Source organism: Procambarus clarkii, chromosome 38 (assembly GCF_040958095.1).
Source record: "Procambarus clarkii isolate CNS0578487 chromosome 38, FALCON_Pclarkii_2.0, whole genome shotgun sequence".
NCBI lineage: Eukaryota > Metazoa > Arthropoda > Malacostraca > Decapoda > Cambaridae > Procambarus > Procambarus clarkii.
In genome coordinates this window covers 990,235-1,010,756 of record NC_091187.1, presented here as the reverse complement: position 1 = coordinate 1,010,756, position 20,522 = coordinate 990,235, and the positions used below count along the sequence as shown (strand labels likewise).

General features: G+C 37.0%; 1 long non-coding RNA gene across 1 annotated transcript in view; it reads left to right on the top strand.

Annotated features, from left to right (window-relative positions):
* Positions 1-13,590: 13,590 nt before the first annotated feature.
* LOC138372201 (uncharacterized) overlaps positions 13,591-20,522 on the top strand; it is a 9,029-nt gene continuing 2,097 nt past the window's right edge. Inside the window, exons 1-2 of the long non-coding RNA XR_011230728.1 lie at positions 13,591-13,690; positions 18,868-18,974. This is a non-coding gene — a long non-coding RNA (uncharacterized lncRNA). The remainder of the gene's footprint in view (positions 13,691-18,867; positions 18,975-20,522) is intronic.

The following is a 20,522-nucleotide window of genomic DNA, read 5'->3' as shown; positions in this document are numbered from 1 at the left end:
CCAACCCTTTAACCTAACCTTTCAGATGTAGTTTGTTGAATATATTATCCTTTTCCTAACCTTTCAGATGTAGTTTTCCTAACCTTTCAGATGTAGTAGGGTAAAAATATACAAAAAAGAGAAACAAAACTACATCTGAAAGGTTAGGAAAAGGATAATATATTCAACAAACTACATCTGAAAGGTTAGGTTAAAGGGTTGGGGAATAAGAACATATGATAGAACCTACCAAATACACTACGATTACAAGAGGTTAGGTTAAGGGGTAGGAGAATAAGAATAAATGATAACAAACATAATAAATACAACTTATGAGCAACTTGATGAACTTTAACAAATAACCCTTTATCTGCAAAAATGACCATTTGAGAAATTGGCCCTTGAAACGAGTAAGTTCCCATATATAAGAAAAACCTTTGAAATGGTTAAACACCCAATCTTAAACAAATAACACTTGAAATGCAAAAACGTCCATTTGAGAAATTATCCCTTGAAATGAGTAAATGCCCATATATAACAAACATTTTTGAAATGCTTAAATATCCAATCTCTAACAAATAGCACTTGAAATGCATAAGTGATCATTTGAGAAATTATAATTCTTTGAAATGCTTAAATATCCAATCTCTAACAAATAGCACTTGAAATGCATAAGTGACCATTTGAGAAATTAACTAATGAAATGAGTAAATGAATATGAGACAATGATTGACGAAATACAAAAGACAAGAAGGAATACTTATGTAAGTTAGATCATGTCTGGTTTGACTAGATAAGTTAGGATACATCAGTTTGGGAATGTAAGATTAAGTTAGGTACAGCAAGTTAGGTTACGTTAGGATAGGTAAGATAAGTTATATAAGTTAGGTAAAGCAGGTTAAGTTAGGTAATGTAGGTAAGTTAGGTTAAGCAGAATAAGTTAGGTAAGTTAAGTTAGGATAGGTAAAGTTAGGTTAAGTTAGGTATGATAGGTAAGGTAAGTTTGTTAGGACAGGTAAAGTTAGGTAAGATAGGGAAGGTAAGGTAAGTTATGTTAGGATAGGTAAAGTTAGGTTATGAAAGTTAAGTTAGGTAAGATAGGTAAAGTTAGGTAAGATAGGTAAGATAGGTTAAGCAGGTTAAGTTAGGAAAGGTAGGTAAGGTAAGGTAACATAGGTAAAGTTAGGTAAGATAGGTAAGATAGGTAAAGTTAGGTAAGATAGGTAAGATAGGTTAAGTTAGGAAAGGTAGGTAAGGTAAGGTAACATAGGTAAAGTTAGGTTAGGTTAGGTAAGATAGGTAAGGTAAGGTAACATAGGTAAAGTTAGGTTATGCAGGTTAAGTTAGGTAAGATAGGTAAAGTCAGGTAAGATAGGTAAGGTAAGGTAAGTTATGTTAGGATAGGTAAAGTTAGGTTTAGGAACGTTACGTTAACTAAGTAACATTGGGTGGAGAGGATAGGTTACGTAGGTTTGAACAGTGTAGTTCAGAGAACAGTTTTAGGGTAAAGCAACTAAGAAAATATGTTTTAACAGAAATGCAGGTTTGGTATGAAAAGCTGAACTAGTTACATTTTGGAGAGAAATTTTATGACTGAAGATGTCTTAAAGAATAACATGATGGAAGAGGGAGAGTTTCTTTGATGAACGAAGGTGTCTTAGAGAACAACTTTGGGAGAACAAAGGTGAATTAGAGATCACTTTGATGACTCTGAGAATAACTTTAGATGTCTCTGAAAATAACTTTGATGAAAGAAGATGTCTTAGATTAACTTTTGATGACTTTGAAAACAAGTTTGATGAACAAAGATGTTTTGAAAGTTTCTCTGACGAACGAAGGTGACTCTGAGAATAGCTTTGGGTAGCTCTGAGAATAACTTTTGTTGTCTTAGAATAACTTTTGATTGTTCTGAGAATAACTTTAGATATCTCTGAGAATAAGTTTGATGAACGAAGATATCTTACAGAGCAAATTTTATGTTTCGAAGAATAACTTTTTTGATGACTCTGGGAATGACTTTGTTGTCTTAGAGAATAACTTTGAGGGCTTAGAGAATGTCTTTGATGAATGGAAGTGAGTTAGAGAATAACATAACATGACTGAGAATAACTTTTGATAACTCTTAGAATAACTTTGATGTCTTAGAGAATAACTTTAGATGACTTTGAGAATGTCTTCTGAGAACATGGGTAGTATTTGAATGCGTCTTTGATGTAATGAAAAGTAACTTTGATGTCTCGAAGATATCTTGCAGATCAACTTTGATGACAGAGATTAACTTTTGTTGTTTTAGAGATTAATTTTGATAGCTCCGAGAATAACTTTTATGCCTCTGAGATTAACTTTAATGAACGAAGATGTCTTAGAAAGTTTCTCTGATGAACGAAAGGCTACTTAGAGAATAGCATTTTTGATGACTGAGATTAACTTTTTGATGACTCTGAGAATAACTTTAGATGACTTTGAGAATGTCTTTGGATAACTCTGAGATTAACTTTGATGTCTTTGAAACAACATTGATGAATTGGAGAATGTCTTTGAGAACATGAGTAGTATTTTGTTAGCTCAGAGAATAACTTTTGATGACATAGAGAATAACTTTTATGTCTTAGAGAAGAACATTGATGGCTTAAAGGATGTCTTTGATGTCTCAAAGGATGTCTTTGAGTGCAACTTTGATGTCTTTGAGTAAGTCCTTGATGTATTGAAGAGTGTCTTTGATTTCTCGAAGAGTAACTTTGGTGTAACGGAGAGCACCTTTGACTATTTTTCTTACTTAGCGACATATAATTTTAGTTACGAAAGTGTTGAAAAAGTTACATTTGACTATTTTTAGTGCTCCACAAAGTATAAATGTCAGTTAAGAACGACGATGATAGATATCTTTGACTATATTTTCTTACTTGACGATGGATAAAGTTAGTTATGAACAGTGCTGAAAGAAGTTTCCTTTGACAATTTTTAGCTAAGCGAAAGGTTGTTTTAGTTAAGAACGGTGTTGAAAGAGATTAATCCTGACTATTTTCAGATGAGAGAAGTGATATTTCAGTTAAGAAATGACAAGGAAACATGATGAAGTAACTATTTTTAGTTGACCGATGAATACTTTTAGTTGAGCAAAAGACAAAACATGATGAACATGACTTTTTCTGATGATTGGCGGTTAATTTTAGTTATGAAATGACAATGAAACATGAAGAACACGGTTATTTTCTGTTGACTAGGGAATAAGTTTAGTTATGAACAGTTTTGGAAAGTTTCCTTTGACAATTTTTTCTTACTTGATGAAACGTAGCGGCTGTTAAGAAAGTGCTGAAAGAAGTTTCCTTTGACAATTTTTAGCTAAGAGAAAGGTTGTTTTAGTTAAGAACAGTGTTGAACGAGGCTATTTCTGACTATTTTTAGTTGACTGGATAATAAGTTTAGTTGAGAAATGACGAAAGTGACTATGTTTTAGTTGATTGGCGAAAGATTTTTTTTTTTTAGTTAAGGAACGTTAAATAACATGTAAGGGGGAAAAACCCAGAGAACATATGGGGAACATGGCAAAGAACATATGTAAGAAAAGTTGATGAATACAGTGAACATGCTGGGAATATGAACTTACAGAGAACATGAAAACATGATAAGGAGAATAGGGAATACAAAGAATGAACAATGGACTTGTGAAGAACATGGAGAATATGACAAAGAATGTAGAAAACATGTAAGTGAAGGTGAAAAACGAAGTGATCTTGTGAGGAACATGAACTTGTAGAGGAATATGAATATTGACAACGAACACAAAATATGGAAGTTAGCATGAATATTGAGTATAAAAGTTGTAAAGAGAACATGTGATGAACATGAAAACATGGAAAATATGACTAGAATTTGTAGAGAACATAATGAGACTAAGAGAAAGATTACAGAAAAAATGGACATACTTGTGAAAATATGAACTGAATGGGACTGTGAACATTTGAAGAACATGGAGTGAACACGGATGAGAATACGAAGAACACTGTGAATATAGAGAAAATATACAAATACAGTACGATTATTGAAGGTTTGGATAAGTTGGGGATGAGAAGGTAAGGGAGGGAAAGGGTAAGGTGAGATGAGATGAGATGGAGGAAGGTGGGAGGGGGTGAAAGATAATTACACAGGTTGGGGTTATGTGTGTACTCGGATAAGAGTTAGGCTGGAGACGGACTTGATCGAATATATTTATGTCTGATGATCTAAGGCTAATGTCCAGATTAATTTTACTACGTTAGAAATAAGGTGATCTTAAATCTCAGGGTGATTTAGTTGGAAAATAAAGAACTTGTACAAAATGAACTAAGCTGGGGGCGCAAGAGTTGAAACTTGATAACTGAACTGGTTTTTATTTTCTATGTCTGAAAATGTAGTTGGGTGTTTAAATCTCAGGGGGATTTGGACTGATAGTAATGAATTTATGTTACGAACCCGGATCCAGCGTCCAGGCCGGGAGCAGTGACAAACACGCCATCTGTGGGTCAGCTCCCGAAACCCCCTCCAAGCGAACGACGACACCTAGTGAGGACAGCGTGTACTGGCCTCGAGGACCAGTTTCCAGTCTGGTTCAGCGCTCAACACCGCCGCTCCTGACCTCTGGTGAGGTGGTGCTCCGACGACAGCGCCATCTAGGGAGTGGATATGTCGGGCGTTTGTATCTGAGCCTGTGAGTGTGGTGTATTAGTGTCCCGGTTATTAATGACGTGTCTGCTTACAGAGCCAACCTGGGACCACTGTGTTGAAGGTGTAGTCAGTCTACCCGAGGCAGCCAGTCTCCATACAGTGAAGTTTGCTGCAGCTGTCGTGACGTCGCCCCCCCGGAAGAACACTGTGGTGTGTTAAGCCTGCCAGTGGAGTGGCAGTGGAAGGATTTACCCGGGACCGACGGTTGGAGACGATAATCCACTGGGGTATTGAGGACAGGAGGGTGATTGGTGATATCACACGAGACTCCTGTCTAGGGCGTACCCCTTATATCGTTCGTGGAGTGGCCGTACCAGCCTTGGTGGCTCTGTACCTGCCAGCAGACCTGCTGGACGTGTGGTTGACGGCCTCCACGACGGTGCCCCCAGTGGACCTGTGTTGTGGCTGACCTGTGGCCAGGGTAGACTCGGCGTTCTCAGAGGACACGTCTTGAGGCCACGAAGAATGCACCGCGGACTCAGCACCTAGCTTCGAGGATCCATAGTCTCCAGCAGAAGACTACAGTGTTGATCCCCTTGTATAGTGTTAATACCCTCCCCTTGTGCACGTTTTACTTTTATATATTTAATTGGTGTTGGTGAATATTATATTATATTAAGTTCTTAGCTTTCTTTCCCTACTCCCTTTAAGTTACTTGCGTCACGGATCGCATCCCTTGAAAGCCTCTACTGGCTTGGGGTCGGATATATATCTTCCTCTAACGACATCAGAGTAAGAACCCCGTTGCGTCCCGAGAGGGCCGTAACAATTTACATGAGTGAACTTGGACAGAGGACAAGAGCTAGAGTTTTATATTTGTTACTTCATATTTACTACGTCTGAAATACAGAGGGTAAAAATTTCGGGGAAATTGATGGTTTATTTACAAAGACTTGAGGGTGGAAGAGGGTGGGGGACAAGAGCTGGAGCTCAGTAACTGACTTGATCTTATTTACTACGTCTGAAATATGACTGTTTAAAATTTCAGGGGGATTGGACTGCTAGTAGCGAAAATGTGGTCTCTGTTAAATTTGGGTCTTTAATTGGACTCTGATTAATTTCGATCATGAACTGGACTCTGAATATTTTGGCACAAAGTAGACTCTGGCGAATTTTCGGTATAAACTGGACTCTGATGAAATTTGAGCTTAGAACTGTCTCTGACTAATTTGCTCTCAAAGTAGACTCTGGTGAATTTCTGTTGATAATTGGACTCTGATGAAATATGAGCATAAAACTGTCTCTGACTAATTTTGCTCTCAAAGTAGACTCTGGTGAATTTCTGTTGATAATTGGACTCTGATGAAATATGAGCTTAAAACTGTCTCTGACTAATTTTGCTCTCAAAGTAGACTCTGGTGAATTTGAGCATAAACTGGACTCTGACGAAAATTGGGTATAAAATGGACTCTGTCAAATTTTCACAGATTACAGGACACTGATGAAATTTGCTCTCAAAGTAGACTCTGGCAAATTTCTGTTGATAATTGGACTCTGATGAAATATGAGCTAAAAACTGTCTCTGACTAATTTTGCTCTCAAAGTAGACTCTGGCGAATTTCTGTTGATAATTGGACTCTGATGAAATATGAGCTTAAAACTGTCTCTGACTAATTTTGCTCTCAAAGTGGACTCTGTTCATTTTTAGGTATGAACTGGACTCTGATGAAATATGAGCTTAAAACTGGGCTCTGTTCAATTTTGGTCTTTACAGATGAAATAGCCGTAAATGGATATAAAACTAAATGTTATGGCTAAGTTGTCTGTTTTCCTTAACAAAACTTCTAAGACAATATTCTCTGAAAATGGTCCTTTTACAAATTCGGTCATAAACATATAAATAAACTTCTATGATTATTTGAAACTCTGAAAATAGCTGTAAGGAAATAGGAGGAGAGAGAGAGAGAGGGACGGTCCAGATATTATTATGGAGAAGATAAGATACGATTACCGAGGTGACCTACAAGAAGCGTCTGGCTGGCTGGGCGTAAGGTAAATAAAGGTGACGCGAGAGATTGCGAAGTAAGGGGGAGGGAGGTGATGTGAGGTACGAGCTCCTGAAAACCCTGACTTACACAGATAACTTTCTAAATTTACCTGAAAAACTATGGCTTACATAGACGATATTTGTAAGTTGAAAACATGTAAAATATGTCCGTAGAGTTCTCATGGAAACCCTAAAGTGTTACACACGATATTTGAATTTCTCCCATAAGGCCTTAACAAACTTCTAAGTCTCGGAAATTATTTTTCTCATAAGAATTCCATACTTCTAAAATCTCGGAAATCCTTAATCCCAAATCTGTGACTCCCCATATTCACCTGAAAACCCCGACACGCCACACACGAATTTATAAATTCACCTGAAAACCCTGACACGCCACAGACGAATTTCCCCCCCCCCCAAAAAAAATTCGTCTGTGGCGTGTCAACCCTACTACTCCAACCCTGTGGGCGGCAGCTAGTGGACCCCTTACCGACCCTGTGGGCGGCAGCTAGTAGAACCCTAACGACCCTGTGGGCGGTAGTGGACCCCCTACCGACCCTGTGGGCGGCAGTGGACCCCCTACTGACCCTGTGGGCGGCAGTGGACCCCCCTACTCACCCTGTGGGCGGTAGTGGACCCCTTACTGACCCTATGGGCGGCAGTGAACCCCCTACCGACCCTGTGGGCGGTAGTGGACCCCCTACCGACCCTGTGGGTGGTAGTGGACCCCTTACCGACCCTGTGGGTGGTAGTGGACCCCTTACCGACCCTGTGAGCGGCAGTGGACCCCTTACCGACCTTGTGGGCGGCAGTGGACCCCCTACCCAGCAAACACAGAACGTTTGTGGACGTTTTTAAATGGTGGCACAAAGGTAATACTGTAACTTTTGACATAAATACGTATATCTGACATTCTTAAAACCAAAGGATATAACTAAAAATATATATTCTTGAGACACAGTTTTTTAAGATTTATGTAAAAATTTAAAAATAATAGTGAATGCTATGGTATTATAATGTTTTCATGCTTTATATTTAAGAATAAATAATTTTCAGTCAACATTTAGTTTTTTTTGTTTACTTTCTGTAAAGCTATCCAATTTACGTTCTTATAACATAAATATAACATTTATATGACGTCAGTATAACGTTATTTACACGACATCATTACGTTATTATGATGTTATATTAACGTATAATTCTGTATGAAAACCAGAATATATATTGAACTTTATGTTTTAAACCTTGTAAAGTTATCATAAAACTTGGAATAAGACGGTAAGCATGCTTTACTTATGAAAATATACAAACAAATCAACAAAAACATTTTATCATAAAAAAACATAAACATAACATAAATTAATTGCATGCATGGGAATTAACTGGAACTCTGTAATATTGCATACATGAACCTTAAGGTACAAACCCAGTGTATTTACTCATGCAGTTCTTTCCTAAATCTAAATTTTTCCAATTTTTACACTTTGTTTCGAGTTCTGTCTTGTGTTGCTACTTTTAATACCCCATTAATGTCCCCTTTGTTATGTCCATTCATCCCATTGTGCACCTCTACCATATGTCACTCCTAATTCTTTACTTTTCTAGAGAATGTAATATAAGCTTTGACAATCTTTCTTCATATGACAGGTTAACAGGTAGAACAAAGATTACCATTTATATATGGATAACTATTATAAGTCGGTTTGAATGAGTGAATTGCTGCTTGAAGATAGGTATATACACGTGTGGTACTATCAGATTGCAGCGTGGTGAGCCTAAAACCCTTCAGATCCAAGCAAAGGGTAAAATGCCAGCAGATACAATTGCGAACACATTGATACCAAAATGAAAGACATATGACGAGAATTGAGGTAACCAAAGTGAAAAGAGTGTTCACATTACATTGCACTAGAGTGCTCCCGGGTTACTTTCTCTCACTTTCTCTGTTTTGTGCGGATGGTACACCTTGCTTTTGGAGTTTATATGCATTTAAACCTGTAGATAATTCTATTGCTAACACATTGATACCAAAATGAAAGACCTAGGATGACAATTGGGGTGACCAAAATGAAAAGAGTGTATACATTTTATCGCTCTTGTGCGCTCCCTGGTAACACACTCTCGCTTACTCTGTTTGTTGCGGATGGTAAGCCGGGCTTTTGGAGTTTATATGCCTTTAGTCCTGTAGAGAATTCTATTGCGAACACATTGATGCCAAATTGAAAAAACTAGGATGAGAATTGAGGTAACAAAGTTGAAAAGGGTATACACTTTTCAGTGTTATCACGCTCTCTAATGTAATGAGAGTTGCCTGAGGGTGGCTCAGCTTTCTTTTTCTGGTACCCTTGGCCTACATTCATCTTGTCGGCGGGTGGAGCGCGCTGCTGTCTTTGACATTATATGCACATAGTTCTGTTGGGAATTCTATTGCGAACGCATTGATACCAAAATGAAAGACATAGGACGAGAATTAAGGTGACAAAGTTGAAAAGAGTATACACTTTTCAGTATTTCCGCACACTGCCAGGGAATGTCCAAAAAAAAATGGAGAGAGTGGAGGGGTAACTTGCCCAAAACGCGAAAGTGTTTGGGGAGATTAACTTTCGTTCAATACTATTATGCAAAAGGAGCCACACATCTATGGTTCATCCAATAAAATCAGCAGACTTCTAGATGTTACTACTGCTCGGCTTAGACTCGGTTACAAGTATTTCTGGGAATTCTCATTATCTGCCGATGTAGACCTGACCAAATGTTAACTAACAAATTTACAGTCTCCGTGGTGTAGTGGTAAGACACTCGCCTGGCGTTCCGCGAGCGCTATGTCATGGATTCGTATCCTGGCCGGGGAGGATTTACTGGGCGCAATTCCTTAACTGTAGCCTCTGTTTAACGCAACAGTAAAATGTGTACTTGGACGAAAAAACGATTCTTCGCGGCAGGGGATCGTATTCCAGGGACCTGCCTGAAACGCTACGCGTACTAGTGGCTGTACAAGAATGTAACAACTCTTGTATATATCTCAAAAAAAAAAAAAAAAAAAAAAACTGTCAACAAAATTATTTGCACACCCCTTCGTCACTATGTGATAGTGAATTCAGAGACAATTCTATAACCAATGTACCAACGATGTGTCAATATTTCATTCAAAATGATCTGGTACCAGAAATTTTAGCCAAATATCCCCAGTTTGCTAACTGTAAGTAATAACTAAGTGATTGTAACCTATCCACCGCTGCCCACTGGATGGGGAGCGGTGTGCAGGACAAACATATCAATTGTGACACTAGCTCTCCACATATGTCAGTTGCTTAATTTAGAAACTGTACTTGTGATCGATCTCGAACCCATTGTTGATGTGACGACTTATACTGAATTTTGTAACTAGCTCATCAAGATTGTAACTTGCTTAGCTAAATGAATTGTGGGGTTCAGTCCCTGAGCCCATTATGTGCCTCTGCAACCCTTTCCACTACCGCCCACAAGATGGGTATGGGGTGCATAATAAATGAACTAAACTAACTTTAAGGCATCCTGAAAGAAAGCTTGGAGGGCTTGAAAAATTGCAGAACGAAGCCTTGAGGATAATCCTTGGGTGCCTTCGTACCACAAAGATACTTAATATGAGAAAGGAACTTAATATTCCGAGCGTTGTTTATCGTGTTACTGAAAATAACTGTCAAATTGGTATAAAAATGCTTAGGCTAGCTCATCCTAACCGTTGCACAAAAGCCCTCCAGAATTTCTTTATTGAATGTAAACATTGTTTCAAATAGATAAATAAAATTGGAACTGAACTCAGAAAGTATCAGATTTATAATTTGTACCAAGAGAGACAACAATAGCACTTTCCTGCACTGTAGGAAATTACACCCTTTTCAATTTTAATCCCTCCCTTTCCATCAAAGGAGCAAATTAGAGATCAGTTCCAGCTTTGTTTTGAGGCAAAGCTCAACGTCTTAAGCCATATTGATGCTCTGTCCACAGAGCATTCTCTCTCTCAAATCATATACACTGAAGGTTTCCTAGAGCGCCCAACGGGTGCAGCTGGAAGTGCAGTTGTCCTGGCAATAGGATATGACTTATACTTTGAGTGGGGAGTCCGTATAAACAACTGGGCCTCTACCCTTCAGACTGAACTATTTGCCTTGCTCCTTGCACTGAAATGTGTACAAGTATCCAAACTTGATACATTAATTGTAAGTGACTCTTTATCATCCTTAATTGCTCTCAACTCTTTAAGACATAACTGTAACATGCTTGTGTCTGAAGGTAGACACAAATAAAATAACAACTTGAGGAACCTTATCATAAACAATAATCTCAACAAAAATCACATAGTTCTTAGAGGTGATTTCAATATTGACCTAGGGCTACAAAATAACCCTCAAGTAGACTATTTCCTCAACAGCATGAATTCCTGTATGCTCATCCCCGCAATCACCAGGCCCACCCGAGTCACTCAAACATCTGCGACTACCCTGGATCACTGATGGACCAACATAACAGCTCCTCTTACATCAAGTATAATCACTGACAGAACAACTGACCACTATCTTACCTTCCTTGTAGCGAACATGGCCATAACACCACCAGGTAACAAGAAAATTACCTTTAGGTTACAATGTGAAGCGGCAATAGGCAATCTCACAAATGCCCTCCACAATGTAAACTGGGAATCTAAATTTATCAATACACAGGATAATAATTCGTTAACTAGCCTCTTTCCAAAATTTAAAGCCTTTACAATACTTATTGTCCTCTCCTCACCAAGCAAGTAACTGGCAAAAAGGTTAAATAATCCCTGGCTCACTAATGGCATACTTAAAGCAATCGACAAGAAACATGAATATGAAAAAAACCCTTAGGATTGGCCTAGTTGGAAAAGAAGTAGTTAAGAGGTACTCATCAGTGCTTACCAGTATAATAAGAGCAAAGCGTTCCTATTACGAGAATAGATTCAAAGAAGCAAAAGGCAACATAAAAAGCACATGGAGAGCCATCTCTACCATCCTAGGAGCTAAACAACATTTACATAATAAGATAAAAATCTCCAAGGATGGTTATACACCTGCAACAGATCTTGAAACAGCAACTGAATTTAATAGCTTCTTTTCATCGTTTGGTGCTCACCTTGCCCGAAAAATCCCAGAGACTCAGACATATGTTACCACATATCTTTCACGCAGCTATCCAAACTCTCTTCTCCTCTCTCCGGTCAGCCCTACAGATGTTGTGTCCATCATTCACTCGCTAAAAACGAAAGCTGGGAACATTAGTGAAATACCATCGATGGTACACAGGCGTGCCTCCCATGCCCTTGCACCATCCATAGCACTGCTGTTCAACAAATCCCTAGAGTGTCATACCTTCCCTGATATCCTTAAAAAAGCAAGAGTAACGCCAGTTCATAAAGGAGGTAACACGGCAGACATAAATAATTACAGACCCATATCGAATCTACCTATATTATCAAAAATATTTTTTTTTTTTTTTTTACAAACAGCTCTACTCCAATCTTGTAAAATTCAATATACTAAGTCCCTGTCAGTTTGGCTTCCGCTCCCAAAAGAGTACCAATGATGCTATTGTTAGTCTGCTTGACTTAATCTTCTCAGCCCTTGACAAAAGTGAGTTTCCAATTGAACTCTTCATCGGCCTGAGAAAGGCCTTTGATACTGTTAACCATAACTACCTCTTACTTAAATTCCACCATTATGGAATCCGTGGCCTTGCCCTAAACTATATCCGATCCTATCTTAGTAACAGACACCAATATGAAGCCATCAATGATATAACCTCTCCCACTTAATTACCGTAAAGGTGCCACAGAGCAGCATCCTAGGACCCTCCTGTTTCTTATATACATCAATGATCTCCCTAATGTCTCTAACATACTTAAACCTATATTGTTGGCTGATGATACTACTCATCTACTCTGACCCCAACCCACTCCTGTTAAATAATGTTGTAAACAATTAATTAAAAAAAGTCTACTTGTGGATGTCAACCAACAAACCTCACACAAAACATAGAAAAGACCTACTATATCTTATTTGGAAACAAATCAACAAATGCAATTCAGCTTCAGATAGATAATGTAAACATTAGCAATAAAAATGATGGAAAGTTTCTTAGCCTATACTTAGACAAGAGACTCAACTTCCGCACCCATATACAACACATAACTAAAAAGGTTTCTAAAACAGTTGGTATATACAAGAGTTGTTACATTCTTGTACAGCCACTAGTACGCGTAGCGTTTCGGGCAAGTCCTTAATCCTACGGTCCCTGGAATACGATCCCCTGCCGCGAAGAAGAAGTATACTGTTTAAGATCAGATATTATGTACCCTACTCTGCTCTCCTCTCACTCTATTATGCACTTATCTATCCCTATCATTCTTATGGCGTTTGTGCTTGGGGTTCAATCTCTGCAAACTACCTCAAGCCCATCATCATCCAGTAAAAATCTGCTATCAGGACAATAACTAACTCTACCTTCAGACAACACACAGCTCCCTTGTTCAAATCCTTAAACATGCTAAACAAATTCACTCCATACATTCTCCTGTGTAAATTACGTTTATAAAGCCCTTTTTCTAACTGCAAACCCTGTTCTGAAACTCTTCCTGGACAGATGTAATAGAACACATGGCCACGTCCCCACCAGACATAAATATCTCTTTGATATCCCCAGAGTCAAACTTAATCTATGTAAACACTCTATGTAAATAAAGGGACCTAGTCTATGGAACTCACTCCCTTATAATGATTTGAAAAGCTGTCCAACTTCTGCCATATTCAAAAATAAAACCAAAAAGTACCTGTAGTACTTTTTAAGTACGAGGGAGTAATGCGCAAAGCGTCCCTCACCTGTGACGTCACAGCGTCCTCTGACGCCATATCAACACAGCGGCCATTTTGTCGTGAGTTCAGTCATGGCGAGGACTAACCCTTCATGCAAACTGCACCTACTATCAAGAAGAAGAAGATTTTGTGTTCCACCGATAGTATTATCGTAAGTAAGCACTTATATTCTATATTTTATTAAATTAATTGATTCTATTTTTCTGTAATAAAGGTCCAAAGGGTTGTTAAGGAACAAGGGTGTAGCGATACCGACGCTCAGTGCGCTCAACTCACACCAAAGTATCACTTGTGTAGCTTCTGTAATTAGTGTTAATTAGTTATGCTATAAGATAATGAAGCGAGTATAAGATTAACTCGCTACAAGGGTACTGTGTTGGGAGGTGAGGGCTGTTACTGGTGTCTGTGGGGATGTGAGGACTTGTACCAACCACTATCACCACCAGTACCTTGTCTTGCACCCTGCTTAGTTTTCCTATTGAGATATGAAGTATTATTGCATTCATATAATTATTCATTCACAGTCATTACTATTTTTATGGGCTATGTTCTGTTACCCTAATGCTTTTTACCCCTGGGCATGTCCATTTACTCTCCAGCCCTTCACAAGCCACTGCTGCACCCCCTCCATGCCCATACTTACTGTGCTTATTCTTACAGGACTGCACTGCATTATGTGGTGCTCACTGCCTGGACACCTTGATACATGCATTATAGGGTTCTGGTAGTTGTTCTACTCACCAAGCCCTTCCAAGGCCAGGCTTGACATGTGAGAGCTTGGTCCAACAGGCTGTTGCTTGGACAGGCCCCTCAGGCCCACATATCCACCACAGCCTTGTTTGTCCGGCACTTCAAAATCAAATGTTTATTTACGTAAGGTACATACATATTTTTAGGTAAGGTACTCTTTATTTGGGTAAATTTATCTTCGTAGTATTTAGTTTTGGCTCGTCTAATTATCTTGGATAGCAATAACGAGTAATTCTTTGAGAATTCTTTGGAGACAATTCCTAACCTATACTTCTTCTCAAGGTCATCTTCACTTCTTGAAGATGTTCAGGTTTTCTCTTGAAGATGTCGACGGTTGTTCCAGCAATACTGTATTTCTTTTATTGCTGAAAACCTGTTTTCAGCCATAAAAAAATAATCCTGAATCCAGAAAAAATCCCTTTTGTATCATCTGGAAATTTTCAAATATTGCTGATCAAACCTGAGTCTAAATTATTTGTATATATTATGAATTACAGAGGTCCCAGGACAGGGTTTTTAGGCACTCCACTTACATTTTCCCACTCTGACTTAACCCCCATTTATACAAACTCAGTCTTATCTTTTAGCTAATAATTTATTGTACACACCATACTCAGCCTGTGTAGGGTAGTTTATTGTGCATGTGTAGTATATATATTTGTGTAGTATATTTGGTATATTTAATGCCTCTAACCTCTCCTCATAGTTTTTGTCCTTCAGTTCTGGGAGCCACTTAGTAGCATGTCTTTGCACCTTTTCCAGTTTGTTTATGTGCTTCTTAAGATATGGGCACCATACAACCGCTGCATATTCCAACTTTGGTCTAACAAAAGTCGTGAACAATTTCTTGAGTATTTCGCCATCCATGCATTTAAAAGCTCTGAATATTATCCTTTACCTGCAATTGGTTGTTGCTGTATTTATAGAATATGATTTGTTCTACTTTACATTTGTTTGTTCCTTTTTTTCAAAATTTCTTTCTGCCTCTCTCCTCACTGCCGTGTAGTTGTTTCTCTTTGTATTACTGGTATGTTTGGGGGTTTGGCCTCTTCGTATATTGATTCCATTTTTGTGTCTTTTGGTCTCTGTCCGTCTTGAAATTTCAGTTGAACAAATCCTGTTTCCTAGTTCTGCATCTTTGTTTTGGTATAAATGTTTTTGTTCCTTTATCATATATTTCACAAAATTGACATACTGTGCATTAATTCATCTCAATTACTTCCTTTCCTAACAGCAAGCCTTTCCAGTAAAATTCTTTGAATTCTTTTCTGACTTCTGGCCTAATGTTTGTTTTATCCTAGTGTGTATGATGCCTAGCGTGTGTCTGGTGCCTGTTGTGTTAAACCGAAGATAAATGCATAAGTATAGGTCAGTAATTTCTCCAGCTTTGAAAGGGGCTTTCATTATGCAGCAGTATTCCACTCTAGAGAGCACTAGCGTCTTGAAAACTATCATCATCGGTATAGCATCTCTAGTGTGAAAAGTTCTTGTTATCTATCCTGTCATTTTTCTTGCAGTTGTGACGGCTACTTTATTGTGTTCTTTATATGTAAGGCCTTCTGACATCAGTACACCCAAATCCTTTACGTTGCTTTTCCGTTCAATGTTATGATTTGACTTGAGTTTTGTAAGTGGTTTCCGTTTTTATATTTTTTATTTTTTCCGTAGCGCATGAGCTGAAACTTATGTTCGTTAATCACCATGTTATTTTCTGTAGCCCATAGAAAGACCTGATTTACATCTGATTGGAGGTTTGCCGTGTCCTCTATGTTGCCTACTCTCGTGAAGATTCTAGTGTCATCTGCAAAGGATGATCAAGTACTATAGGTTGTGTCCTTGTCTATGTCCGATATGAGGATGAGAAAAAGTATTGGAGCAAGCACAGTACCCTTGGGGACTGAGCTCTTTACGGTTGATGGTCCAGATTTTATTTTGTTGACTACTACACATTGGGTTCTATTAGTCAGGAAGTTGTATATCCATCTGCCTATTTTTCCGGTAATTCCTTTTGAACGCATTTTATGTGCAATAACACAATGGTCACATTTGTCAAAGGCTTTTTTTTGTCAAAGCGTTTTGTTTGTCTTCCATGGCATCTAGTGCCATGTCAGAGTGGTCCAGCAACTGTGATAGGCAAGAGCGCCCTGTTCTGAAACCATGTTGTCTGGGGTTATGGAGATGCTGTGATTCTATGTATTTTGTGATCTTACTTCTTAGCATTCTCTCAAAGATTTTTATGATGTGCGATGTTAGTGCTATCGGTCTGTAGTTTTTTGCCTCTGCCTTATTTCCTCCTTTATGGGGCGGTGCTATCTCTGCTGTTTTTAGTATGTCAGGGATAATGCCAGTATCTTGGCTTTGTCTCCAAAGAATGTGAAGGGCCTGCGATAACGTTTTTTACAGTTCTTGATGAATATAGAGTTCCAAGAGTCAGGGCCTGGTGCAGAGTGCATAGGCATACTGTCTATGGCTTCTTCAAAATCCAGTGGGGATAGGATCACATCTGATTTATGATTTGATGTTGGTATCATATCCATGAAAAATTCATTTGGGTTATCAATCAGATGGATGGAGAGCTACACTCGTGGTGTCCCATTTTCCCAGCACTCTTTGTCATATAATGTTTGAAACTTTTGACGGTTTTGGCCTCCACTACCTTCTCACCTAACTTGTTTCAACCGTTTACCATTCTGTTTGCAAAAGTGAATTGTCTTACATTTCTTCGGCATCTTTGTTTAGTTCGTTTAAATCTATAACCTCTTGTTCTTGAAATTCCAGGTCTCGGGAAATCTTCCCTATCAAGTTTATCAATTCCTGTTACTGTTTTGTACGTAGTGATCATATCTCCTCTTTTCCTTCTGTCTTCTAGTTTGGAATATTTAATGCCTCTAATGTCTCCTCATAAATCCTGCCCTTCAGTTTTGGTATGAATGTTTGTGTGCCTTCATCGTATATTTTGCAAAATATGGAATACATCTCATTTACTTTACTTTAAGAATATGGTTCGATCAATTAAAAACCCTCTTGTTCAAATTGCAAAGAGACTGAAAGAGATGCAGCATGCTCAATGGATTATATATTAGTGATTATTATTAGGATTATATATTAGTGAATCATATTAGTGATTCAATTATTATGGTCATAAAACAATAAACAAATAGTTTTGGTGTTATTACACTCTATTCACAGGTTATATATAAGTATCTGCATGTTTTGTTCACCATTACAAACCACTAAGTTGGTTTGATTTTTGTTGAGATTGTTATTTATGATAAGATTCCTTACGTTATCTGAGAATGAAGCTATGTTGGTATTGGGAAATCTATAGATGGCACTTATAGTCAAGGAGGATTTAAGGGATTTACTGGAGAACTTGCCAAAGGTATATTCACAATAGTCGTCTCTATTACTAATGAGACTATTGCAGATGAAGGTATCTTTGTAAGATATTGCTATGCCACCTCCTTTTTTTATTAGGCCTGCAGTTGTGAATGGCTTTATTATCAGCCAAGTTGTAGCATACAACATAGCATATATATGTATATGGCATACATATATATATATACATATATATATATATATATAATATATATATATATATATAATATATATATATATATATATATATATATATATATATATATATATATATATATATATATATATATATATATATATATTCAAAATTCGTCAGTGTACTACATTTTTGTTGTTGCTTTTAGGTGATGCTTTTAACCAGTGTACGTGGGTCTGATTGTGCAACCACAGTTCGAAGAATAATGAAGATATGAACAAACGGCCTGTGGTCACTATACAGTCTGGAAGGGCAAAAGAAGAAATTGGCATTTCTACAAAAACAAGAACTATATAATGTTATTTTAAGTAAGTAACCAAAAAATTAAATATTTTTTTTAAAGTTTAAAATTCACTTAAAAATTTAAATTTTAAGTTAAAAAAATTTAACCAAAAAACTTAATATTTTTCATATTTGGAACCATTCCATAATATTTTCCCAAGCATAAATGATTATATTTCTATCACTTGCTCTTAAGATTGTTTCATTTAATAGAGGTTGGGCATAATTGTTCTCTGCTGCTAATAGAACTGACTGACTTAGCTATAGGAAAATGTAAACTTAATTGGTTTATCCATTACAGTATTGTGCTGTTTATTTCATGATCCTGTGCTTAATACTTGCATAAATAGTAGATTACAAAATGCATTTTTATATCATTAGTATTGAATAATAATAATGCAAATAATTGACTTATAAATGATGTACAATTAATTGGTAGGTGATATTATATTATTAATATTTTTTCATTCTTGCAAAGCCTTAACAAAGCCATTAACATGATAATATAAACTTGATCACCTTCCACTTATTTTCTCATGTGCTACCTACATGTACAAAACCTTATTCCTAAATGCATATTTTGTTCTGAAACTTGTCCTTTATATGTTGTGTATCACCATCTCTGGAGAGTTTTATCTGATTGATGTATAAATTACTTTTAATTTTACAGAATATTATTGTTATACTGAATTTATTATTATATAAATAACTTAATTTTACAGAATCATCTATCAAAGCACATCCACAAGTTGAGGAGGAGGATGTGACCTTCCAGATTTCTGAAGTACTGAAACATGCACCAAACAGGCCTGGTGGATCTAGGTACAAGGTAAAATAATTTAAATTTTTTTTTTTTTTTTTTTTACTAATTGTCCGATATATATATATATATATATATATATATATGTCGTACCTAATAGCCAGAACGCACTTCTCAGCCTACTATTCAAGGCCCGATTTGCCTAATAAGCCAAGTTTTCATGAATTAATGTTTTTTCGTCTACCTAACCTACCTAACCTAACCTAACCTAGCTTTTTTTGGCTACCTAACCTAACCTTACCTATAAATATAGGTTAGGTTAGGTTAGGTAGGGTTGGTTAGGTTCGGTCATATATCTACGTTAATTTTAACTCCAATAAAAAAAAATTGACCTCATACATAGAGAAAAGGGTTGCTTTATCATTTCGTAAGAAAAAAATTTTAGTAAATATATTAATTCAGGAAAACTTGGCTTATTAGGCAAATCGGGCCTTGAATAGTAGGCTGAGAAGTGAGTTCTGGCTACTAGGTACGACATATATATATATATATATATATATATATATATATATATATATATATATATATATATATATATATATATATATATATATATATATATATATAATGTGTCGTACCTAGTAGCCAGAACGCACATCTCAGCCTACTATGCAAGGCCCGATTTGCCTAATAAGCCAAGTTTTCATGAATTAATGTTTTTTCAACTACCTAACCTAACATTTTCAGCTACCTAACATAACCTATAAAGATAGGTTAGGTTCGGTCATATATCTCTATTAATTTTAACTCCAATAAAAAAAGAATTGACCTCATACATAATGAAATGGATAGCTTTATCATTTCATAAGAAAAAAAATAGAGAAAATATATTAATTCATGAAAACTTGGCTTATTAGGCAAATCGGGCCTTGCATAGTAGGCTGAAAAGTGCGTTCTGGCTACTAGGTACGACATGTATATATATATATATATATATATATATATATATATATATATATATATATATATATATATATATATATATATATATATATATAATGTGTGTGTGTGTGTGTGTGTGTGTGTAATTACCTAAGTGTAGTTACAGGATGAGACCGTCTTCCCAGCACTCTTTGTCATATAACGCTTTGAAACTACTGACAGTCTTGGCCTCCACCACCTTCTCACCTAACTTGTTCCAACCGTCTACCACTATTTGCGAAAGTGAATTTTCTTATATTTCTTTAGCATCTGTGTTAAGCTAGTTTCAATCTATGACCTCCTGTTTTTGAAGTTCCAGGTCTCAGGAAATCTTCCCTGTCGATTTTATCAATTCCTGTTACTATTTTGTATGTAGTGATCATATCACCTCTTTCTTCTGTCTTTTAGTTTTGGCATATCTAATGCCTCTAACGTCTCCTCGTAGCTCTTGCCCTTCAGTTCTGGGAGCCACTTAGTAGCATGTCTTTGCACCTTTTCCAGTTTGTTGATGTGCTTCTTAAGATATGGGCCAACTTCTGTTGTTGGGCACCACACAACAGCTGCATATTCTAGCTTTGGCGTAACAAAAGTCATGAACAATTTCTTTAGTATATCACCATCCATGTATTTAAAAGC